At 41.0% G+C, this 26,942-nt stretch overlaps 1 pseudogene; it reads left to right on the forward strand.

Moving 5' to 3' along the window:
* Positions 1-15,133: 15,133 nt before the first annotated feature.
* Positions 15,134-15,244, forward strand: LOC129557670 (U2 spliceosomal RNA; annotated as a pseudogene).
* Positions 15,245-26,942: the final 11,698 nt, after the last annotated feature.

Genomic DNA, 26,942 nt, shown 5'->3' on the forward strand with positions numbered 1-26,942 from the left:
CTAAGGCACACACTGAAACCCTTTCTCCCATAGCTACAAGAAAACAGTAGTAAAAATCAACATTGTTTTTTAATGTTTTTAGTTAACACTTGTGTTTTTCTTTTGATTTTTAAATGTATGACTTTCTTGAATGGGTCCCAACATTTGGGCTATAATAGAAGGAACGACACTTTTACAAATCATCAGTCCCGTGAAGCCAAAATTAGAGAAAACAGTAAGTTCTCCCTTCCCCTCTCTCTCACACACACAGAGAATGTAATCTCATTACTTTGACCTGACAATATGTAATCCTTGATTTACCGTTTAACTGAAGGAAATAATAAATTGTGAGCCTGTTAACATGCTGGAGAAGTGGTTTGCCACAGACAGTGACAGATAAAACAGGAGGATGTGAAATGCCCTTCCATCTGATCCCACCTGAATGCTGACCCTGCAGGGTGCCAAGATTGGAGTCATGATCTGAATGCTGACAATTCATCTGAGATGAGAAAGCACAGTGTCCTGAAAAATAAACCGGCATAAAGTCAAGGGAAGGACTTGAGTTCCCTGATCTAAAAAAAACCCTGTCAACCCCAAACTGTCTCCTCAAAAGCAGTATTGACCAATCTGGGAGATCTGAAACTGTGGAGGGCTGCAAACTGGATCAAGGCGTCTACAATACGATTTGGCAAATGCCATTTTTTCAGCAGATAGATAACCTAAAATCAACTAAGGTGGGGAAAAAATGACACTTGTGACTTGAAAACTTTGTAAACTACTGATATAAAATGAAACACAGCAAAATCCAGTTTAATTTCAGATCAATTTACAGGGACATTTTTGCATTTCTTAGTTTTAACCTATCTCCAAAATCCATTCATAAAATATGCCATGCTGAAAGGAAAACAATAGTATTTAGTTAATTTGTTTGGCAGGTGAATGTATTTTACTCCTTCACCTGGGAAAACCTTTTTTTTAATAAAATCATATTCAAGTAAGTTCCATAAGATAATAAGAATAAAACAGAATATCCCAAGCTTCTTACTAGACATAGTAGAATGTTATTTAGAAAGAAGTCAAATTCAGCACAATGTTGTTATAGTGAAAACCAAGAGATTCGTTTCTTTGGATCCACATAGGAAGTGGAAACTAATCCTTTCTGAGTTCCCTCTATAATATACAGCAAGTCCTTCAAGTATACTATTTAATTTTATCACTACAGTCTTAAGAGCCAGGTGTCACTAGTCTCATTTTAAGAAAAAATAAGTAAAGTTATAAAGCTTAAGTAAAATATCCAAGATCACTCAGTTATTGGGTTGACGCGAAAGTTTGTTCAGATTTTTCTGTAAGATGTGATGGAGAAACCCAAACGAACTTTTTCACCAACCCAATAGTAAGTGATGGAGTGTGGTTTATACTTCAGTTCAGTTCAGTTCAGTCGCTCAGTTGTGTCCGACTCTCCGCGACCCCATGAATCACAGCACGCCAGGCCTTCCTGTCCATCACCAACTCCCGGAGTTCACTCAAACTCATGTCCACACAGTCGGATGCCATCCAGCCATCTCATTCTCTGTCGTCCCCTTCTCCTCCCGCCCCCAACCTTTCCCAGCATCAGAGTCTTTTCCAGTGAGTCAACTCGTCACATGAGGTGGCCAAAGTATTGCAGTTTCAGCTTTAGCATCAATCCTTCCAATGAACACCCAGGATTGATCTCCTTTAGAATGGACTAGTTGGATCTCCTTGCAGTCCAAGGGACTCTCAAGAGTCTTCTCCAACACCACAGTTCAAAAGTATCAATTCTTCGGTGATCAGCTTTCTTCACAGTCCAACTCTCACATCCATACATGACCACGGAAAAACCATAGCCTTGACTAGACGGACCTTGGTTGGCAAAGTAATGTCTCTGCTTTTAATATACTATCAAGGTTGGTCATAACTTTCCTTCCAAGGAGTAAGCGTCTTTTCATTTCATGGCTGCAAACAGCATCCGCAGTGATTTTGGAGCCCAAAAAAATAAAGTCTGACACTGTTTCCACTGTTTTTCCATCTATTTCCCATGAAGTGATGGGACCAGATGCCATGATCTTTGTTTTCTGAATGTTGAGCTTCAAGCCAACCTTTTCACTCTCCTCTTTCACTTTCATCAAGAGGCTTTTGAGTTCCTCTTCACTTTCTGCCATAAGGGTGGTGTCATCTGCATATCTGAGGTTATTGATATTTCTCCCAGCAATCTTGATTCCAGCTTGTGCTTCTTCCAGCCCAGCGTTCCTCATGATGTACTCTGCATATAAGTTAAATAAGCAAGGTGACAATATACAGCCTTGACGTACTCCTTTTCCTATTTGGAACCAGTCTATTGTTCCATGTACAGTTCTGACTGTTGCTTCCTGACCTGCATACAGACTTCTCTAATTATTCATCTCCTCCGCTTTTTCACTGGACCATAATGCTTACTATACTATGTCACCTTTCCACTCTCCCATTACAAGTCATTAGCAAGATGAGTTGTATGTTTCACAAGGTACAAATATGTACATAGTCTATGTCTTATGTTTGGCTCATATTCTTCTGCATAAGAAAAAACTCAGTAGGAGTAGGGGTAAGATGTGGATTTGCACTTCACCTGCATAATACATTAGGATTTCAAATTACCTTAAGCTATTAAGAAAGCTTCATTCTTATGATTCCCTGGAACAGGGCATAGCAACACACTCCAGTCTTGTTGCCTGGAGAATCCCATGGACAGAGGAGGTACAATCCATAGGGTCACAAAGAGTCGGAAATGATTGCAGTGACTTAGCATGCACACACACACAAGGAAACCCAAATGAATGGCTCTCCTCTTTTCCTACTTGAATTCTGAACCCACTGAGAGAGCCAAAAAAACAACATGAGGGCCAAAACATTTCCTTTATTTCTCTGCAGGCTAGATGGAAGGACAAGGCTCTCCATCTATTAGCCTGATGGGTGGGCTCACTAATATAGTGTGGATGCCCAGACTTAGGCGGGACTTGTCTACCCACCACAGGCCAACTGGACAAACTCAGACTTTTCTATTTTGGGGCTTATACCTGTGGAGTGTACAGAACAGAGGAGCCGAATGCTATGTGGACTTCCTTCAGGCAGTTTGCTCCTAAGAAAAAGGAGGGCATGGGGGCTGAGCTGAGCATGCCCAGTTCCTTTCTCAAAATCTAAATCAAGTAATTCACTCCTCCCATGGCTATCTGAGTTGGGTCTAAGGAAAGAATCTAGGAGGAGTATTTAAGGGAAAAAATCTTCCTTATAAAAACGTAATAGGGAGGATGCATCACCTCCCCAATGTCCAAGTGCCATCTGATGATAAGGAGGCCGAGCAGCATATATGCTTAGGGGCAAAATCTGGACCAGCACATCCCTTACCCAGAATCACAATCAAGCATCCAGATGCAGGGATGAGCAGGGGAATGGGATCAGGAGACCAGAGCAAGGGAGTCTGAATCACTCTGCAAAATAGGAGATGGCCAGAAGCCAATACCTGGAGCTGGAATAGGAAAATCAGAAAATGCAAACAGGGGCAAAGGTGCATGTTTCAGGCGTGGGAAGGACCACTTCATAAACCTCCAGGCATATCCTTTCTGAAGATGTAATATCACATCTGTGATATTACAGATGTGCATTAAATCAGTGTTGTCTGTGCATTAAATCAGTGGTTCCAAGCTACATCTTTTGAAAAAGTAAAGGTCTCTCTGTATTATCACCAGAATACTTACTAAAAGTACAAACTCATAGATCATGCCACAAAGCTACAGTTTCAGTAGTGTGTTCTGCTGCTGCTGCTGCTAAGTCACTTCAGTCGTGTCCGACTCTGTGTGACCCCATAGACGGAAGCCCACCAGGCTCCCCCGTCCCTGGGATTCTCCAGGCAAGAACACTGGAGTGGGTTGCCATTTCCTTCTCCAGTGTGTGAAAGTGAAAAGTCAAAGTGAAGTCGCTCAGTCGTGTCCGACTCTCAGCGACCCCACGGACTGCAGCCTACGAGGCTCCTCCATCCATGGGATTTTCTAGTAGTGTGTTCTAGGTGATGCCATATCAGGAAAGGCCACTAAAAACCATCACAGCTTGTGATGAGGGTTTGCTGAAAGTGAAAATCACTCCAGTTGAACAGGTCCTTATGGACCCCCTGGGCCAGCTTTAGAGACAATGGCAGCATTCTCACCTACAAGAAAGGTGGCTTCCTGAGATGGGAAATCCTCAGTTCAGTTCAGTTCAGTTCAGTCGCTCAGTCGTGTCCGACTCTTTGCGACCCCATGAATCACAGCACACCAGGGACCAGGGCTCCCTGTCCATCACCAAACCCGGAGTTCACTCAAACCCACCTCCATCGAGTTGGTGATGTCATCCAGCCATCTCATTCTCTGTCGTCCCCTTCTCCTCCTGCCCCCAATCCCTCCCAGCATCAGAGGCTTTTCCAGTGAGTCAACTCTTTGCATGAGGTGGCCAAAGTATTGGAGCTTCAGCTTTAGCATCAGTCCTTCCAATGAACACCCAGGATTGATCTCTTTTAGAATGGACTGGTTGGATCTCCTTGCAGTCCAAGGGACTCTCAAGAGTCTTCTCCAACACCACAGTTCAAAAGCATCAATTCTTCGGTGATCAGCTTTCTTCACAGTCCAACTCTCCCATCCATACACAACCACGGGAAAAACCAGTCTTGACTAGATGGACCTTTGTTGGCAAAGTAATGTCTCTGCTTTTTAATATGCTATCTAGGTTGGTCATAACTTTCCTTCTAAGAAGTAAGCGTCTTTTAATTTCATGGCTGCAATCAGCATCCTCAGTGATTTTGGAGCCCAAAAAAATAAAGTCTGACACTGTTTCCACTGTTTCCCCATCTATTTCCCATGAAATGATGGGACCAGATGCCACGATCTTTGTTTTCTGAATGTTGAGCTTCAAGCCAACCTTTTCATTCTCCTCTTTCACTTTCATCAAGAAGCTTTTTAGTTCTTCCTCACTTTCTGCCATAAGGGTGGTGTCATCTGCGTATCTGAGGTTATTGATATTTCTCCCGGCAATCTTGATTCCGGCTTGTGCTTCTTCCAGCCCAGCGTTCCTCATGATGTACTTTGCATATAAGTTAAATAAGCAAGGTGACAATATACAGCCTTGACGTACTCCTTTTCCTATTTGGAACCAGTCTGTTGTTCTATGTCCAGTTCTAACTGTTGCTTCCTGACCTGCATACAGGTTTCTCAAGAGGCAGGTCAGGTGGTCTGGTATTCCCATCTCTTTCAGAATTTTCCACACTCTCCTCCTAATGCTGCAGCCTGAGAGCCAGAGCGCTGGCTGGCCTCAGAGCTTTCCCAGTACTCAATCGGTAGAGAAGTCAGATATCTCAAAGAGGAAAGCCCATACCTCCAGGCATTTAGCTGATACCCTCCCAAGTCAACTGTTTCAGGCTGGAAGCATTGGAATACATCAACACATCAGCCAGGGTTGTCTTCTAAGAGGACCTTTTTCAAAGTTCCACCTTTCTCAAAGGCAACCCTGAGTCACGGTAAATCCCACTCCTTCAGTAGCTCAATCATTTTCTGCCACTTGGCCTCAATTTATCTTAGAGTTCATAACTCTTTACAGATAAAGTGTTCACATATATATATGGGAACACTATACATATATACACATATATATATAACTTATGTTAAATCTGGAGAAGGAAATGGCAATCCACTCTAGTATTCTTGCCTAGAGAATTCAGTGGACAGAGGAGCCTGGTGGGCTGCTATCCCTAGGGTCACACAGAGTCGGACACGCCTGAAGCGACTTAGCATGCATGCATGCACATGTTAAATTATTCATACCTTTTTAAAAAAAACAATTCTTTGCACATAAAGAGAAGGCTTTTAAATGAAAACATGTTTTTACACCTATCAGATAAAATATGATATGATTAGGAAGAAGAAAAAAAGAAAGGGGAAGAGAATCAATATGTGCTTTTTACTCCCACAATAAAACTGACCCCTGTAAGTCAGTGTCAAGTGCCAAACAGGAAATGATCAAGCTTCCAAAACTACACTCCCATCTACATTTTCAACCGTGTTTCTAAACCCTACAGTTCCGTCTTCACTCCAATCCCAAAGAAAGGCAATGCCAAAGAATGCTCAATATACCTCACAATTGCATTCATCTCACACGCTAGTAAAGTCATGCTCAAAATTCTCCAAGCCAGGCTTCAGCAATACGTGAACAGTGAACTTCCAGATGTTCAAGCTGGTTTTAGAAAAGGTAGAGGAACCAGAGATCAAATTGCCAACATCTGCTGGATCACGGAAAAAGCAAGAGAGTTCCAGAAAAACATCTATTTCTGCTTATTTGACTATGCCAAAGCCTTTGACTATGTGGATCACAACAAACTGTGGAAAATTCTGAAAGAGATGGGAATACCAGACCACCTGACCTGCCTCTTGAGAAACCTGTATGCAGGTCAAGAAGCAACAGTTAGAACTGGGCATGGAACAACAGACTGGTTCCAAATAGGAAAAGAAGTCCGTCAAGGCTGTATATTGTCACCTTGCTTATTTAACTTGTATGCAGAGTACATCAAGAGGAACGCTGGGCTAGAAGAAGCACAAGCTGGAATCAAGATTGCGGGGAAAAATATCAATAACCTCAGATATGCAGATGACACCACCCTTATGGCAGAAAGTGAAGAGGAACTCAAAAGTCTCTTGATGAAAGTGAAAGAGGAGAGTGAAAAGGTTGGCTTGAAGTTCCACATTCAGAAAACAAAGATCATGGCATCTGGTCCCATCATTTCATGGGAACTAGATGGGGAAACAGTGGAAACAGTGTCAGACTTTATTTTTTTGGGCTCCAAAATCACTGAGGATGCTGATTGCAGCCATGAAATGAAAAGACGCTTACTCCTTGGAAGGAAAGTTATGACCAATCTAGATAGCATATTAAAAAGCAGAGACATTACTTTGCCAACCAAGGTCCGTCTAGTCAAGGCTATGGTTTTTCCCGTGGTCATGTATGGATGTGAGAGTTGGACTGTGAAGAAAGCTGACCACTGAAGAATTGATGCTTTTGAACTGTGGTGTTGGAGAAGACTCTTGAGAGTCCCTTGGACTGCAAGGAGATCCAACTAGTCCATTCTAAAGGAGATCAATCCTGGGTGTTCATTGGAAGGACTGATGCTAAAGCTGAAGCTCCAATACTTTGGCCACCTCATGCAAAGAGTTGACTCACTGGAAAAGCCTCTGATGCTGGGAAGGATTGGGGGCAGGAGGAGAAGGGGACGACAGAGAATTAGATGGCTGGATGGCATCACCGACTCGAGGGACATGAGTTTGAGTGAACTCTGGGAGTTGGTGACGGACAGGGAGGCCTCGCGTGCTGTGATTCATGGGGGGCGTGCTGTGATTCATGGGGGGCGTGCTGTGACTCATGGGGTCGCGGAGAGTCAGACATGACTGAGCGACTGAAGTGAACTGAACTGAGTTCATTCTAGGTCCTTCCTCAAATTTTAGCCTTGTGTTCTGAACCACTCCATCGCCATCCTATAATAAGCATACTGCTATAAACGTCTTCACTTGGTGGTCTAGATGTTAAGTTTAGCCTCCCACCCTGAGATTTCAACCCCACTGACGCCCGATGAAGCCCCTTTGGACATTCTCAAGTCATCTGCCCATCTCAGTCAATCAGTGCCTGTGTATGCCCTTAACAGAAATTATCGGCATCCTATCCTGGTGTATTCGTGTAGGAAGAGCTGTATTTTAGAGACTGTCACAAAGGAATGAGTGGAAACGAAGCTAACATTTTATCAACCCTTAAACTAACCCACTTGTGATCTGAGTTCATATGTAAGTTATAGTACATTTTAGTTAAGCCCATCTTCATGGTAACTGGTTCATTTTTGGTTCAGTTCAATTCAGTTCAATCGCTCAGTCGCGTCTGACTCTCTGTGACCCCATGAATCACAGCACGCCAGGCCTCCCTGTCCATCACCAACTCCCGGAGTTCACTCAAACTCATGTCCCTCGAGTCGGTGATGCCATCCAGCCATCTCATTCTCTATGATCCCCTTCTCCTCCCTCCCCCAATCCTTCCCAGCATCAGAGTGTTTTCCAGTGAGTCAACTCGTCGCATGAGGTGGCCAAAGTATTGGAGTTTCAGCTTTAGCATCAGTCAAGTGATTTATATCCATTTCCTCTTATAAGATCATCTGCCCCTCCCATAAGTCCTTTTAGGCAATTTTAATCCATTGTTTTCTCTTGGGACCTATTTCCTTCAGCTTTCATACTTTCTGGTATATTGAAATAGTAAAGCTTCCAAAAGTGACTAACTTCAGATATTACACATGAAAAGAGCAGTTTTCAGAACTGTCTTAAACAGTTCATTCCTTCCTTCCTTCAAATGATATCTACCACAGAAACTTGATACACAAAATGGGTAAAAGTGGAGTGGCTCTGTTTTCAGAGATGAGAGAATCCAGATAGATGGGCTTGTGCTTACTCTTGACCCTTGGGCTACCCAGAAGAACCTTTCCAGAAATCTAGAAATCTACAGACCACATTTCAAAAATACTTGTGCTAAAGGAATCTGAATTCTTTACATATCTGAAATATATTGATGATTTCTACTCTGATTTGGAGACTGTGCCATGCATGCATAGACCAAATATTAAAACCAAATGAACAACAAATATCTCAATATAGAATCAGTGAAAATAATACTGCAACAAATAAAGAAGCCAACTACAAGGTGTGAAAACTCAAGAGAAAAAGGAGACTCTTAAAAATAATACAAGAATTTCTAAAAAAATGAGAGGAAAATTCTTGCAGCTAGTTGCATGATATTCCCAAAGATACAAGAAGACATGACTTTTATAAAATAGCAAGCCTCGATGAAGAATACGGTTAAATGATAAAAGAGATTCCAAAGAAACTAGAAAAAAAGCACAAGTCCATTATAGCAAAACAAAATTAAAATCTCCATTGAAGGAAGTAAACAGCAGATATGACTTTGAATGAAACTACAATAACATTGAAGAAAAACATGGCAAGATTCCCTGCACAGAAATGTGATGAAAATGAAAATTATAATGATGATGAAAAAAAATAATTTTTAAAAATAGGGAACAAGAGAGATCATCCAGAGAGAAACCAATAAGGAAACATGGGCTGAAAAGACGAGTTAGATCAGACGGACTTAACAGAGACACAGTCAGTCCTCTATGTCTGCAGTGCTGCATCTGTGGATTAAACCAGTTAATCTTGCTTCATGTGTGCAGATGTTGCATCTGTGGACGCCCAGTGTCTGGATATGGAGGGCTAACTGTACTATACCATTTTATGTAAGAGGCGTGAGCACGGGGGGATTTTGGTACCCACAGGAGTCCTGGAACCGATCCCCTTCAGATATGGAGTGCTGACTTTACATAATTAAAAACAAGGAATAAATATTCAACCTTCAAGTAATAAAGTTTTGAAGAAAAAAAGCACAAATATTAGAACCCCCAAGTAAATAATAATCAAGAAAGAGAGAAGATGAAGAAAATGTTTCAGGATTAAAAAAAAAAAAAGAGTCCGGAGTCTATAAATAACCACAGTATCCTGTTCTATGAAAAATTATTGAAATAGAAATCATTTCTAGACACAAAAGGACAAATTATTTTGATTATATAGATAAAAAAGTACTATAAGATATAGTAACCTGAAAAGGAAACAATTCAAGCTTGCCTCAGTCTTCATTACATGTATAAAACCAGAGGAAAATGGAGGTGTGTCTGCAATATTTTGAGGGGAAAAAACATACTGAACCAAAATCCTAAACTTAGCTGACTTTTCTTTCACAAACAAAAGCAACAGAAAGAATTTCTCACGCAAGGCTTCAGCAAGATTGTCATAAACATACCCTTCATAGAAATAAACTGCAGTACATTGTACAACTGAAGAAGTTGAAAGAGGAATAAAGAAATCAGAAGTCCATAAATTGCAGCAAGATATTTTTTGACCCACTTCCTAGAGTAATGAAAATAAAACCAAAAATAAACAAATGGGGCCTATTTAAACTTAAAAACTTTTGCACAGCAAAGGAAACCATAAACAAGACAAAAAGACAGTCCTCGGAATGGGAGAAAATATTTGCAACAAAGCAACTGACAAGAGATTAATCTCCAAAATATACAAACAGCTCATGCAGCTCAATAGTAAAAAACCAAGCAACCACATTAAAAAAGAGGCAGAACACCTAAACAGACATTTCTCCAAAGAAGACATACAGATGGCTAACAAACGCATGAAAAGATGCTCAACATCACTAATTATTAGAGAAATGCAAATCAAACCTACAATGAGATATCATCTCACACTGATCAGAATGTTCATCATCAAAAAAAAAGAAAAGAAAATCTACCAACAATAAATGCTGGAGAGGGTGTGGAGAAAAGGGAACACTTTTACATTCCCTGCTGGTGGAAATGTAAACTGATACAGCCACTATGAGAACAGTATGGAGGTTCTTAAAAAAACTAAACATAGAACTACCACATGACCCAGCAATCCAACTCCCGGGCATATATCCAGAGAAAACCATAATTCAAAACTACACATGAACCCAGTGTTCACTGCAGCACTAGTTACAATAGCCAGGACATGGAAGCAACCTAAATGTCCATTAACAGAGGAATGGATAAAGAAGATGTGGTAAATTTATAGAATGGACTATTCAGTTTAGTTCAGTCACTCAGTCGTGTCCGACTCTTTGCGACCCCATGAATCACAGCACGCCAGGCCTCCCTGTCCATCACCAACTCCCGGAGTTCACTCAAACTCATGTCCATCGAGTCAGTGATGCCATCCAGCCATCTCATTCTCTGTCATCCCAGTCTCCTCCCACCCCCAATCCCTCCTAGCATCAGACTCTTCCAGTGAGTCAACTCGTCACATGAGGTGGCCAAAGTGTTGGAGCTTCAGCTTTAGCATCAGTCCTTCCAATGAACACCCAGGACTGATCTCCTTTAGAATGGACTGGTTGGATCTCCTTGAAGTGCAAGGGACTCTCAAGAGTCTTCTTCAACACCACAGTTCAAAAGCATCAATTCTTCGGCGATCAGCTTTCTTCACAGTCCAACTCTCACATCCATACATGACCACTGGAAAAACCATAGCCTTGACTAGACGGACCTTGGTTGGCAAAGTAATGTCTCTGCTTTTTAATATGCTGTCTAGGTTGGTCATAACTTTCCTTCCAAGGAGTAAGCGTCTTTTAATTTCCTGGCTGTAATCACTCAGCCATAAAAAGGAATAAAACTGTGCCATTTGCAGAAATGTGAATGGACTTAGAGACTGTCACACAGAGCGAAGTAAGTCAGAAAGAGAAAAACAAATATCATATATTAATGCATTTATGTGGACTCTAGAAAAGTGGTATAGATGAACTGATTTGCCAAGCAGAAATAAAGACACAGACATAGAAAACAAATGTGTGGAAACCAAAGGGGTAAGAAAGGTGGGATGGATGGGGAAGATTAGGATTGACATATATACCCTACTATGTATAAAACAGATCACTAATGAGAACCGACTGTATAGCACAGGGAGCTCTACTGAATGCTCGGTTGTGACCTTAATAGGAAGGAAATCCAAAAAGAGACATGATACAGAGAGCTGATGCACTTTGCTGTACAGCAAAAACTAACAGCATTAGAAAGCAACTCTGCACCAGTTTTTTAAAAAGGAGTAAAAAATCAAAATATAAAGGCACTGATGTTAGTATAAAAACCAATTCAACATGGAAAATGAGTAAAAAACTTACTGCAAATATAACTTTTTAATTTAACTCAAAGGAAAAAAGCTTATAAGGAAACATTCATTGGTTAAAATACAACGCTATTTAGAAATAATTTATGAGAATAAATCACAGAAAGGACAGAGGATGCAAAAGTTAGTTAAATTCCATACCACAAATTAGTAAGAGTTAAAAATTACCTCTTGAGCCTTATTTTTATTTTTATAAAATCATAAGACTGTCATTGTAGTATTTTTGATGAGCTAAAATTCATGACTGAACTTCCTGCTAAAAATGACTAAAAATACTGGATAAAATATAACTCTTTACAATTTATTTTTAAATATTCAATAAACTGATAAGAAAATAAATGACCCTCAGAAAACAAAAATTAAAGGACAAACAAAAAATCTAGAGGGATAAGTAGAGAACTAAATCCGGTTTTGTTTTGAGGTATGTTCTGAATCCTGATAACCCTGACCTGTTTTCAAGGCTCACAGACTGCAGAGACAGAAGACAGAGTTTGCCTAAAATAGGCGAGCTCAGGGACAACTGTGGGAATTAAAAGAGGGCTCGCAGAGGGCTACATGTACATCAGTGTACAGTGAGCAGAATTAAACTCACCTCATGCACCCTTATGGCAGAAAGTGAAGAGGAACTAAAGAGTCTCTTGATGAAAGTGAAAAAGTTGGCTTAAAGCTCAACATTCAGAAAACTAAGATCATGGCATCCAGTCCCATCACTTCATGTAAATAGATGGGGAAACAGTGGAAACAGTGGCTGACTTTATTTTTGGGGGCTCCAAAATCACTGCAGATGCTGATTGCAGCCATGAAATTAAAAGACACTTACTCCTTGGAAGGAAAGTTATGACCAACCTAGACAGCATATTAAAAAGCAGAGACATTACTTTGTCAACAAAGGTCTGTCTAGTCAAGGCTATGGTTTTTCCAGTAGTCATGTATAGATGTGAGAGTTGGACTATAAAGAAAGCTGAGCACCAAAGAATTGATGCTTTTGAACTGTGGTGTTGGAGAAGACTTTTGAGAGTCCCTTGGACTGCAAGGAGAGCCAACCAGTCCATCCTAAAGGAGATCAGTCCTGGGTGTTCACTGGAAGGACTGATGTTGAAGCTGAAACTCCAACCCTTTGGCCACCTGATGTGAAGAGCTGACTCATTTGAAAAGACTCTGATGCTGGAAAGATTGAGGGCAGGAGGAGAAGGGGACGACAGAGGAAGAGATGGTTGGATGGCATCACCGACTCAATGGACAGGGGTTTGGGCAGACTCCAGCAGTTAGTGATGGACAGGGAGGCCTGACGTGCTGCGGTTCATGGGGTAGCAAAGAGTCGGACACGACTGAGCGACTGAACTGAACTGAACATGCACCAAGGGCACAGCAGAGAAAACTGCCTACTTGGAGATGAGAAAAAACATGTTAAAATTCATTCCATAAGCAGACCTCACAGGAGTTTGAAATTTTGACTAACTGGATGTTCCAACAACCTGACACAGAGAATTTACAGTTGTTGCACTGGATTATCAGTGCCCCTAGACTCCTACAAGAAGCAAATATAAATCCTTTTGAAATGACTCAATCCTCAACACAGGTTTCAAAGAATTTTCAAAATAAAAGAAAATTCCAAAGAATATAGACAGTGAACAGTCAAAAATCACAAAGTATATAAGTAAAGAAGATACTATCAGAGAAAGTTTTCATTAATAGCAGAGAGTAAAATCAGACTTGCAAAGAATACACATATTGGGGATTATCAGACACAGAATATAGAAAAGTATACTGTATTACAATCTTTAAAAGAAAAGAAATGTTTAAAATATGATTAAAGAACAAGAAATAGAGCCTGAATGTATCACTCCCGAAATCTGTATGTTAAAACCTAGTTCCCGGTGTGATCTTATTGGGAAGTGGGGTCCTTGGGAGGTAATCAGCCCATGAGGTAGTCATCCTCATGAACAGGATGTGTGTCCTTATTAAAGACACTCCAGAGAGCTACCTCACCTCTTCCTCCACGTGAGGACACAGCGTGAAGACAGCTATCTATGAACCAGGAAGCTAGCTCTCACCAGACACCTATCTGCTGGAACCTTCATCGTGGACTTCACAGCCTCCAGAACTGTGAGAAACAAACGTTTTTGTTTAAGTCATCCAGTCTCTGGCATTTTTGTTAAAGCAGCCTGAACAGACTAAGTCAAAAGTAAGCAGATTTGAAAAGAACCAAATTGTACTCAAAATAACAATAATAAGAATAATATCATTGAAATTAAACAAATTCCATGGAGGAGGTGAACCAGAGTATTGGACACAGATAAAGGTATTAGCAAAATGTTAGGTAATTATGAAGAATTAGCTCAATACACACCTTGTGAAAGCGATAGTCGCTCAGTCATGTCTGACTCTTTGTGACTGCTTGGACTGCCAGGTTCCTTTGTCCCTAGAATTCTCCAGGCAAGACTATTGGAGTGGCCGCCATTCCCCTCTTCAGGGGAATCTTCCTAACCCGGGGCTTGAACTCTGGTCTCCCGCACTGCAGGCAGATTCTTAACCGTCTACTGCTGCTGCTAAGTCACTTCAGTCATGTCCGACTCTGTGCGACCCCATAGACGGCAGCCCACCAGGCTCCCCGGTCCCCGGGATTCTCCAGGCAAGAACACTGGAGTGGGTTGCCATTTCCTTCTCCACTTAACCGTCTACTGCTACTGATAAGTCACTTCAGTCGTGTCCGACTCTGTGTGACCCCATAGACGGAAGCCCACCAGGCTCCCCCATCCCTGGGATTCTCCAGGCAAGAACACTGGAGTGGGTTGCCATTTCCTTCTCCAACTTAACCGTCTAAGCCACTGTTAATTCAATACACACCTTACAGAGACAAAAATAAGGAAAACATAAAATGTAGGTGAAAATATAAGATAAAGTAAAAGTCTAACATAGGTCTAACTGGCATTTCAGAAGAAGGGGAAAAACAGAATGGGGGCCAGGTGATATCTGAGAGGTAACAACTAGTAATTTCCCAGACTGACAGAAGAAACCAATAAATACACAGTTTCAGAAAACCCCGTGAATCCCAAGCAGGGTAAATAATAAGAAACCCATACCTAAATTTATCATAATGATACACCAGAATAGTAAAAATCAGATTTTTCAAACAGCAGTCAGAGAAAACACAAATTAGAGCGAAAGGAGTGATCACGTTGACTGACATGGTCCTATCACCAAAAATGGAAACCAGAAACAGTGAAGTAATATCCTCAAGAGAAGAAAAAATAACTCAATCTAGCCTAGTACATTTAAAAAAAAAAAAATACTGCAAGAGCAAATGTAAAATAAAGACATTTTTAGACAATAAAATAAGAATTTGTCACAGTGCTTCTCAGTCTTTTGGCTAAGATCAAGTGTGGTATCTGTTCTCATCAGCTTAATATCTAATTGTCTACACTTATGGCATAAAATAGCTTAAAAAATAATCACCCAATAATAAAATTTTCATGGTTAACTTTTTAAATAAATAAATTTGAAAAAAAGAATTTGCTACCAATAGACCATTGTTAAAGAAACTTCTAAAACAGAGTTGTCCAATATAAAGGCAACATGAGGGACACAAATTTAAATCCCCTAATAGCCACAATTTCAAAAGCAAAAAAAATTAAAAATGAAAGGACAGTCCATCTAAATAGTGATCTATTTAAGCCAATATATCAAAGTTGCATCATTTCAACATGTAATTAATATGAAAATCATTAATGAGATCTCTTACATTTTTGTACTAGGTCTCTGAAATCCAGGATGAGCTTTTCACTAACAGCAAATCTCAATTCAGAGTAGTTATAAGTGCTCAATATCCACATGACTAGTGGTTACCACACTGGTCAGTGGAACACTGAAATATATGCTTCAGATACAAGGGAAATGATTCCAGGTAAAAGGAACTGAGATGCAAGAAAGGAGGATGACAAGATAAGCAGTAAACACATTCGTGTGTGCTCAGTCACTCATTCATGTGTGCACGTTCATTTGTGTCCAGTTCTTTGCAGCCTGGACTATAGCCCGGCTGTATGCAACAAGGACTATAGCCCACCAGGTTCCTCTGTCCATGGGCTTTTTCTGACAAGAATACTGGAGTTGGTTGCCATTTCCTCCTCCAGCAGTGAGCATATGGGCAAACCCCATATCCAAAAGATATCGAATGTATAAAACTATCATAATTATGTTGTTAACTGGAAGTTAAAGTGAAGTTGCTCAGTCGTGTCTGACTCTTTGCAACCCCATGGGCTGTAGCTTACCAAGTTCCTCCCATGGGATTTTCCAGGCAAGAATACTGGAGTGGGTTGCCATTTCCTTCTCCAGGAGATCTTCCCGAGCTAGGGATTGAATCTGGGTCTCCCACATTGTAAGCAGACACTTTACCATCTGAGCAATCAGGGAAGTTAACAGGAGGTCTGATCAGATTCTGTTTAAATAGTTTGGGGCAAGAATATTCATGAAGATGTGTATTTCAAATGGCATCACATTAAGCAGCATAGAACATCTAGGCAATGATGGCAAGGTTAGATCAGGGTGAAACAGCAAAATCCTTCTATCATACTTTCTCTAACTTTTTATCAAAATACAAATCTGTAGAGTAAGACCTTGGCAGAAGAAATATGTACAAAGTACCTGAGGCAGAAGTGTGCCTGGTATATTTGAGAAATACTAAAGAGTATATCCCACGCCCAAGGTAAGAGAAACCCAAATAAGACGGTAGGTATTGTGAGGGGGCATCAGAGGGCAGACACACTGAAATCATAATCACAGGAAACTAGTCGATCTGATCACATGGACCACAGCCGAATGTGGTCCACTGGAGAAGGGAATGGCAAACCACTTCAGTATACTTGCCTTGAGAACCCCATGAACAGTAACAAAGGGCAAAATGATAGGATACTGAAGGAGGAATTCCCCAGGTCGGTAGGTGCCCAGTATGCTACTGGAGCTCAGTGGAGAAATAACTATATAAGGAATAAAGGGATGGAGCAAAAGCAAAACCAATACCCAGTTGTGGATGTGACCGGTGATAGAAGCAAGGTCCGGTGCTGTAAAGAGCAGTATTGCATAGGAACCTGGAATGTTAGGTCCATGAATCAAGGCAAATTGGAAGTGGTCAAACAGGAGATGGCAAGAGTGAACGTCGACATTCTAGGAATCAGTGAACTAAAATGGACTGGAATGGGTGAATTTAACTCGGATGACCATTATATCTACTACTGTGGGCAGGAATCCCTTAGAAGAAATGGAGTAGCCATCATGGTCAACAAAAGAGTCTGAAATGCAGTACTTGGATGCAATCTTAAAAACGACAGAATGATTTCTGTTCGTTTCCAAGGCAAACCATTCAATATTATAGTAATCCAGGCCTATGCCCCAACCAGTAACGCTGAAGAAGCCGAAGTTAATCGGTTCTATGAAGACCTACAAGACCTTTTAGAACTAACACCCCAAAAAGATGTCCTTTTCATTATAGGGGACTGGAATGCAAAAGTAGGAAGTCAAGAAACACCTGGAGTAATAGGCAAATTTGGCCTTGGAGCACGGAATGAAGCAGGGCAAAGGCTAATAGAGTTTTGTCAAGAGAATGCACTGGTCATAGCAAACACCCTCTTCCAACAACACAAGAGAAGACTCTACACATGGACATCACCAGATGGTCAACACCGAATTCAGATTGATTATATTCTTTGCAACCAAAGATGGAGAAGCTGTATACAGTTAGCAAAAACAAGACCAGGAGCTGACTGTGGCCCAGATCATGAACTCCTTATTGCCAAATTCAGACTTAAATTGAAGAAAGTAGGGAAAACCACTAGACCACACAGGTATGACCTAAATAAAATCCCTTATGATTATACAGTGGAAGTGAGAAATAGATTTAAGGGACTAGATCTGATAGATAGAGTGCCTGATGAAATCTGGACAGAGGTTTGTGACATTGTACAGGAGACAGGGACCAAGATCATCCCCATGGAAAAGAAATGCAAAAAAGCAAAATGGCTGTCTGAGGAGGCCTTACAAATAGCTATGAGAAGAAGAGAAGCAAAAAGCAAAGGGGAAAAGGAAAGATATAAGCATCTGAATGCAGAGTTCCAAAGAATAGCAAGAAGAGATAATAAAGCCTTCCTCAGTGATCAATGCAAAGAAATAGAGGAAAACAACAGAATAGGAAAGACAAGAGATCTCTTCAAGAAAATTAGAGATTCCATGGGAACATTTCATGCAAAGATGGGCTCGATAAAGGACAGAAAGGGTGTGGACCTAACAGAAGCAGAAGATATTAAGAAGAGGTGGCAAGAATACACAGAAGAACTGTACAAAAAAGATCTTCACGACCAAGATAGTCACGATAACGTGATCACTGACCTAGAGCCAGACATCTTGGAATGTGAACTCAGGTGGGCCTTAGAGAGCATCACTACGAACAAAGCTAGTGGAGGTGATGGAATTCCAGTTGAGCTATTTCAAATCTTGAAAGATGATGCTGTGAAAGTGCTGCACTCAATATGCCAGCAAATTTGGAAAACTCAGCAGTGGCCACAGGACTAGAAAAGGTCAGTCTTCATTCCAATCCCAAAGAAAGGCAATGCCAAAGAATGCTCAAACTACCGCACAATTGCACTCATCTCACACGCTAGTAAAGTCATGCTCAAAATTCTCCAAGCCAGGCTTCAGCAATATGTGAACCGTGAACTCCCAGACGTTCAAGCTGGTTTTAGAAAAGGCAGAGGCACCAGAGATCAAATTGCCAACATCTGCTGGATCATGGAGAAAGCAAGAGTGTTCCAGAAAAACATCTATTTCTGCTTCATTGACTATCCCAAAGCCTTTGACTGTGTGGATCACAATAAACTGTGAACATTCTGAAAGAGATGGGAATACCAGACCACCTGACCTGCCTCTTGAGAAACCTGTATGCAGGCCAGGAAGCAACAGTCAGAACTGTACATGGAACAACAGACTGGTTCCAAATAGGAAAAGGAGTCCGTCAAGGCTGTATATTGTCACCCTGCTTATTTAACTTGTATGCAGAGTACATCAAGAGGAACGCTGGGCTGGAAGAAGCACAAGCTGGAATCAAGATTGCGGGGAAAAATATCAATAACCTCAGATATGCAGATGACACTACCCTTATGGCAGAAAGTGAAGAGGAACTCAAAAGCCTCTTGATGAAAGTGAAAGAGGAGAGTGAAAAAGTTGGCTTGAAGCTCAACATTCAGAAAACAAAGATCATGGCATCTGGTCCCATCACTTCATGGGAAAGAGATGGAAAAACAGTGGAAACAGTGTCAGACTTTATTTTTTTGGGCTCCAAAATCACTGCAGATGCTGATTGCAGCCATGAAATTAAAAGATGCTTACTCCTTGGAAGGAAAGTTATGACCAACCTTGATAGCATATTAAAAAGCAGAGACATTACTTTGCCAACCAAGGTCTGTCTAGTCATGGCTATGGTTTTTCCTGTGGTCATGTATGGATGTGAGAGTTGGACTGTGAAAAAAGCTGATCGCCGAAGAATTGATGCTTTTGAACTGTGGTGCTGGAGAAGACTCTTGAGAGTCCCTTATACTGCAAGGAGGTCCAACCAGTCCATTCTAAAGGAGATCCATCCTGGGTGTTCATTGGAAGGACTGATGCTAAAGCTGAAACTTCAATACTTTGGCTACCTCATGCGACGAGTTGACTCACTGGAAAAGACTCTGATGCTGGGAAAGGTTGGGGGTGGGAGGAGAAGGGGACGACCGAGAATGAGATGGCTGGATGGCATCACCGACTCTGTGGACATGAGTTTGAGTGAACTCCGGGAGTTGGTGATGGACAGGGAGGCCTGGCGTGCTGTGATTCATGGGGTCACGGAGAGTCGGACATGACTGAGTGACTGAACTGAACTGAACTGAAGATTTCCTATAGTATCAGTTCACTTCAGTTCAGTCACTCAGTCGTGTCCGACTCTTTGCGACCCCATGAATCACAGCACGCCAGTCCTCCCTGTCCATCACAACTCCCGGAGTTCACTCAGACCCACCTCCATCAAGTCGGTGATGACATCCAGCTATCTCATTCTCTGTCGTCCCTGTCTCCTCCTGCCCTCAATCCCTCCCAGCATCAGAATCTTTTCCAGTGAGTCAACTCGTCGCATGAGGTGGCCAAAGTATTGGAGCTTCAGCTTCAGCATCAGTCCTTCCAATGAACACCCAGGATGGATCTCCTTTAGAATGGACTGGTTGGACCTCCTTGCAGTCCAAGGGACTCTCAAGAGTCTTCTCCAGCACCACAGTTCAAAAGCATCAATTCTTCGGCGATCAGCTTTCTTCACAGTCCAACTCTCACATCCATACATGACCACGGGAAAAACCATAGCCTTGACTAGACGGACCTTGGTTGGCAAAGTAATGTCTCTGCTTTTTAATACGCTATCTAGGTTGGTCATAACTTTGCTTCCAAGGAGTAAGCGTCTTTTAATTTCATGGCTTCAATCAGCATCTGCAGTGATTTTGGAGCCCCCCAAAATAAAGTCTGACACTGTTTCCACTGTTTCCCCATCTATTTCCCTTGAATTGATGGGTCCAGATGCCATGATCTTAGTTTTCTGAATGTTGAGCTTCAAGCCAACGTTTTCCACTCTACTCTTTCACTTTCATCAAAGGCTTTTGAGTTCCTCTTCACTTTCTGCCATAAGGGTGGTGTCATCTGTATAGTCTTTGACTAAGCCAATGTCTGACCAGAATCATTTATCAATTTAGTAACAATTCTTTTAAAATGTATTAGAATCACTAAAGGATCTCTTTTCAGTGACTAAGAATCTTTTAATCAGAATTTAGAAGGAATCCCTCTAGCAAACAACTTTTGGTATTGGACCCCCTTGAAGCACTCTGGCCATTTCTTTGCACCCTCCCCACCCCTAGCTTCTTTGTGCTTTTGCTTCTGTGGACCCACATTTCTGACTATCTTCAGAAGACTGCCCTCAACCACAGATGCCACTTTGCCTGCCTGTGCCAAGAACTGGAGGTACGTGAGTGTATCTGAGAGTTTGGGTCCCCCTTAGAATTGGGTGGCTCTTAGCCTGTGAGTGACTTATGAAAGCCCAGGTCCCTTGCCTCGATTTGGGACAAAATCTGAGCTATAACTTGATCTGTAAAACTCTCCTGTATGATCCAGCTGAGGCTTGAACTTTGTCAGAAATTGTATCCTGCTTGGATTCCTTCCTTTCACTGATCTGTTTCTCCTATTCCCTTACCTGTTTCTCCTGGGAGCAATTTCCTAATAAATCATTTGCACATAAATCCTCAACTCAGAGTCAGCTTCTGGAGAACCTGACACAAGGCAATCCCTAATTTTGAATGCCACATTATATCCAAAATATGTAGGAAAAATATAATCTAACGCTATACACTCACACGCAAAATGAAACATGAGCAGAAATCCTTTCCATTTTCATTTGAAGTGATTGAGATCTATTGGTATAACAGTGAATAACTCATCGTGAGCAGCACAAAGCTGATGCATGAGAGGCATATACCAGTCAGGGGACAACACTGTATACATCACAGTGTGAAATCACACTCATACACAGTGTTAGCATTATTGAAAACTCAGCTGTGCATCACTTTTCTGGACGTGGAAAATGTCTTTGGTTCTCGAATACAAGCAAACTGCTCACCATTTCTGAAGACTGAATGTGGCACTTATTGTGCCAGAGACAATAGATCCAGTGTTTGGCGCTCAGACTACATGTTTCAAAGGGAATCTTTGTCTACTTACCATGAAAAAAAATCAGACTCTGTATTTACTGGGAAAAGAGAAATCCAGCAGCCTTCACTTAAAGAAACCAGCCCTGTGAGTCTTAAGTTACAACAGTTGAATAAAGCCATAGGTAGACATGTAGTAACACAAGCCAGAGACTTCTGGGGGTTGAGAGTAAAGAGAACCCACCCCTCATCTTTCTTTAATTATTTTTAATCATTGAGGATCTTTTTAATGACTATATAAATGGCTTTCAAGTAGGTTTCTTCTACCTAAATTCTAAGATAACTTCAATTCTAAAACAATTTTATAAACCAAAATTTCTCCCAATGACACTGTTTAAATATTTACCAATATAATACACAATGATCTGATTCTCTGCAAGTAATACAGAGAAACTTCATCAGATTGGGCTCCACTGGCTTGTGAGAAATATTTTGGAAACTGTCTGCTGAGGTTTGTCATTGTCTTTTAGAGAACCATATATACACAAACACATACCTACATATATCAGTAATATAAACAAGACTGTTAATAAAACAATTTCTCAATTTTAAGAGTACAACTTTTTTGCTGTTGAGCAGGGCAAGATATGCCTGTCATCTATGACAGACATGCCCAGAAATGGTAAAAGTAGTTGGCCACACCAACAAGATATTCCTGGTGTCAGAGTACCTCACAGAGCTTCTCTCTAAACTAAAGGCATCTTAAAAGAATCAGTTAAGAAAAGGACTCATTTCAGGCTCTTTAGAACCATCCATTTACAGGCACACAATGTGCAAATTAAAATCATTTGCCTATGTTTGCCAAGCAAGGCCTCTAAGGGTATCAAATGAGTTATGACGCCTTAATCTAGTCTTAGAGACTGTGCAGTCTTTAATGCAATCCATTTCTATAATCCATATTGGTCTCCGCCAGTTCTTTTAGAAATATGTTTATTATCTTTCTTTAGAGTGAGAGATGATAATTCCAGGGAAAAAAGAAGAAAAAGTTCTCTTAAAATGCAATGTTCTAAACACTAAAAACAGCGAAATACACTTAGAAATTCAGCATGTGGCAAATTCTATGTTTTTATAATCTTAGAGTGACTTGTTCACAGAAAAATGTAAAATGTCTGCAATATTAAGACTCACATAAGAAAAGCCAAAAGATAAATAGAAAACTGAGGAAAACATTCATAACCCAGATTACAAAGTTCCTATTTCCTTAATACATTTTTAAATATCTTAATAAGACTGAATTCAATTTAAAATGGGTAAAGGATATAAAAAGACAGTTCACAGGAAAAAATAAAATTTCTTCTAAAAGGCGACTAATATCATTCATAACAAAAGTATTCTTTGACTTTGCACTGAAATATTTTCACCATCAAATTATGACTGCTGCTGCTGCTAAGTCACTTCAGTCGTGTCCGACTCTGTGTGACCCCATAGACGGCAGCCCACCAGGCTCCCCCATCCCTGGGATTCTCCAGGCAAGAACACTGGTGCTACTGAAGAATACAGACACTGCTGATAATACATTTTTTCCAGCACTTTAGCCTAAAGATACATTCACATGTTTGAAAAGATTCTCTCTATAATTATGCCCATATTCACATCCATCCATCCATCTACTATATAGCTTTTAATATGTATAGTAGATATAAAAGCTATCTACTGTATAGCTTTTAATAGAAAGATACTCAAGAAGGCGGCAGAGTCTGCCTTCAGGAAGGGCAGTGATCAGTAGAGTACAAGGGAGACTGTTTCCTTTATAACATGGATCTTCATCATTTGCACTTCTTGGACTTTGAGCCCTATCATCTTTTCAAAATTTGTTTCAAATAAAAATTTTTTAAAGCACCATCTTCTCAGCATGAATATAAGGCACAAAGGAAACAGAAGCCCTACTTCTTTGTTAAGTTTTTCTTTTTTTTAAATATGGACCATTTTTAAAGTCTTTTATTGGATGGGGTCGCAAAGAGTCAGACACTACTGAGCAACCAACACACACACACACACTGAATTTGCTACAATACTGCTTCTGTTTATGTTTCGGGTTTGGGGCCACAAGGCATATGGGAGCTTAGCTCCCTGAGCAAGGATTGAACCTGCATCCCCTGCACTGGAAGGCAAAGTCTTTTTTTTTTTTAATTATTTATTTATTTTTGGCTGTGCTGGGCCTCTGTTGCGACGGGGGCTTTTCTTCTAGTTGCGGCGAGCAGGGGTCACTCTCCAGTTGAGCTGTGCAGCCTTCTCATCGAGGTGGCTTCTGTTACTGCAGAGCGCAGGGCATGGGCACCGTGATCTGCAGTAGTTGAGGGGTACTGGTTTAGTTGCCCCGAGGTGTGCGGGATCTTCCCGGATCAGGGATCGAACTCAAGTCTCCCGTGTTGGCAGGTAGATTCTTTACCACTGAGTCACCAGGGAAGCCCAGAAGGCAGTCTTAGACACTTAACTGCCAGGTAAGTCCCCTAGAGGCTCTACTTCTGTTGACTGATTCGCTTCTTTGATCCACAGTCGTTCACAAGACTTGATTAAAATACTCTGAAATGCAGCATATATTATTCCGTTCCATTCCGTTCCGTCGCTCAGTCGTGTCCGACTCTATGCGACCCCGTGGACTGTAGCCTACCAGGCTTCTCCGTCCATGGGATTCTCCAGGCAAGAACACTGGAGTGGGTTACCGTTTCCTTCTCCAGGGGATCTTCCCGACCCAGGGATCGAACCCGGGTCTCCCGCATTAGAGGCAGACGCTTTAACCTCTGAGCCTCCAGGTTTTGGACAGGAAATATGCTTTTCCTTTGACATCATAGTGCATGAAATGTGTCCCCCATTTGCAGTATTTTCTTTTCCTTTGTGAGATTTTTGCAGGGTGATGTGGGGCCACACAATGATGTGACAGTTTGGACTCTGTTCCTGATGCATCATTGCTGGCTTCAAGTGGACGCAAAAGGGAACCCACTAGATTCCACTGAATACTTTGCCAACTTGTCCACTTTATATCAATGTATCATTTCATCCTTACAAAGCCATTAGGATAAAAAATTATTATCTTCGTCAATTAGAGACTCATAGAATCAACCAAGTTGCCCAAGAGAGCCCTGGGATGAACAACTTGCTGGGCTGGGATGCAAATCCAGGTGTTATCTGGTGCCTCAGAGGAGGGCAGACACCAGATGACTAGGAGTCACACAAAACTAGTTGTGTATAGTAACTGTATCAACAAATGCATGTTTTTAATAAATGCTTTTTAGTGGAAATAAGAGCACATCATTCCTAAAATATTTCTAAACTGATATAACTGTATTAAGTATTGATGGGAAAAAAACAGACAGAACTTATTCTATTAATATAAAGTATTTTTTGAAATTAAGAATCTTCTGAGATTAGTGTGAATAAAATGTTGGAAGCAATTAAAATGGTCACAGAACTACCCCAGTTCTGCCAGTGAGAAAACTCAAATCATCCCGACAAACTTTTTTTAAATTGTGCAATGTATATCTTGATACTGCTCAAATATCTGTGGCTTCGGTTCAGTTCAGTTCAGTTCAGTCGCTCAGTCGTGTCTGACTCTTTGCGACCCCATGAACCACAGCACGCCACGCCTCCCTGTCCATCACCAACTCCCGGAGTTCACTCAAACTCATGTCCATCGAGTCGGTGATGCCATCCAGCCATCTCATTCTCTGTCGTCCCCTTCTCCTCCTACCCCCAATCCCTCCTAGCATCAGACTCTTTTCCAGTGAGTCAACTTGTCGCATGAGGTGGCCAAAGTATTGGAGTTTCAGCTTTAGCATTTTATCTCAAATCTGCACAGTGAGTTCTCTGATGAATGGATTTGGCCTTTTAGTTTTACTTTTCAGTATCTGGTTTAAGAGGACTCAGTATTAGAAATAACATAAAGAACTTAGAACAGGAATTCTTTTTCAGTCCCCAAAGAGATGCTGTTCCAGCAAGGCTCAGGTCAGAAGGCTGGGCATTGCAGAGGCAGATCACATGGCTGATCTGGGGTGAACTTGTTTTGTGAAGAAACAGATGATTTCTAGCTCTGTTGTTCCTGTAACTTTTTAGCAACCGTTAAACCCATTCCAAAATGACAAGCAAAAGAAAAGAGCATTCTGAATAAAATGCAGATGAATGGACTTTTTTCCCTGCCTCCTTGGGAATATTATGAGCATCTCATAAAGGGGATCATATCCTGTTTCTTTCTCTGGTTGCTACAACTGTGGTTTGTATATTGGCTCTATCAGTAATGTGAATATATAACCAAAAAAATGCCAAAAGAAAAAAAATCAGTACTCCTTCACAAATATGCATTTTTCTTCCCTATTTTTCAACAAGCACTGTTTTAAGTCATTTTTTTTCTGCACTGGAAGCAAATCTCCATGTCTTTTTCAAATCCTACTGCTAGCTCAGAAGGTGAAATACTGACATCAATGAAAGTAGTTGCAAGTTCAGCATTACTAGGAACCAGGCAGACAGCACTGGGATATTTATAACTCAACAGTGTCCTCTAGTGTGCCTCTAAAGAATTGCATGAGTCCAAGATTCAGAATGAATCTGGTTGGAAAAAGACGCTAAGTCGTTTCCAACTCTTTAGTGACCCCATGGACTGTCAGGAGCCTTCCAGGCTCCTCTGTTCATCGGATTTCCCAGGCAAGAATACAGGAGTGGGTTGCCATTTCCTTCTCCAGGAGATCTTCCCAACCCAGGGATCAAAACCTCGTCTCCTGCATTGAAAGCAGATTCTTTACCAATGAGCCACCTGGGCATCCCCGAAAGACACTAATAAATGTATTCTTTTAAACAATAAAGGGATTTGCCTTGGGCATAAATTTTTTTCCAGCTTTGTCAGTTTTTACTTTTTCAACTTATTTATTTTACTCAGCTTTGTTAGTTTCTCACAAGAGTTCATATTATCAGTGTTCTTGCCCACCTACTATCATCAGTAATCTCGGACCACCAGTGCTCTTCATACATCTATGAAATTATTGGTACTTTCCACCAACGTCCCAGAAGTTGGAAATTATTTTCTCTGCTTAAATGATCATATAGCTCTTTCCAAAAGTTTCTGATATCTGGGGGTTTACAACATTTTGGAGTCATGAAAAGAAGTAATGCTATGATAACTGAGAAAAAAAGATACTCAGCTAAGCCAAAGACACCTTAGAACCCTAGAAAGTCATGTCTAAAAGAATTCCTCCTGCTGGACCCAAACGGCATCCCAAGAGGGAGCATACACCAGACATTTCTACTCTCAGAACTTCATGCTCTCTTTGTCTCACCAAAACTTCCACAGAGTTCTCATCTCCTCTTGGTTCAAATTCGACGGCCATCAACACTCCCTTTACAATTCTGAAGAAATCTTCCAAGGCTGGCACTCTATCTCAATGTCCTCAAAAATGTTATGCAAATAAAG

This window comes from Moschus berezovskii, chromosome 7, assembly GCF_049115385.1.
Source record: "Moschus berezovskii isolate FMDL1 chromosome 7, NW_MosBer_1.0, whole genome shotgun sequence".
In the NCBI taxonomy this organism is placed as follows: domain Eukaryota; kingdom Metazoa; phylum Chordata; class Mammalia; order Artiodactyla; family Moschidae; genus Moschus; species Moschus berezovskii.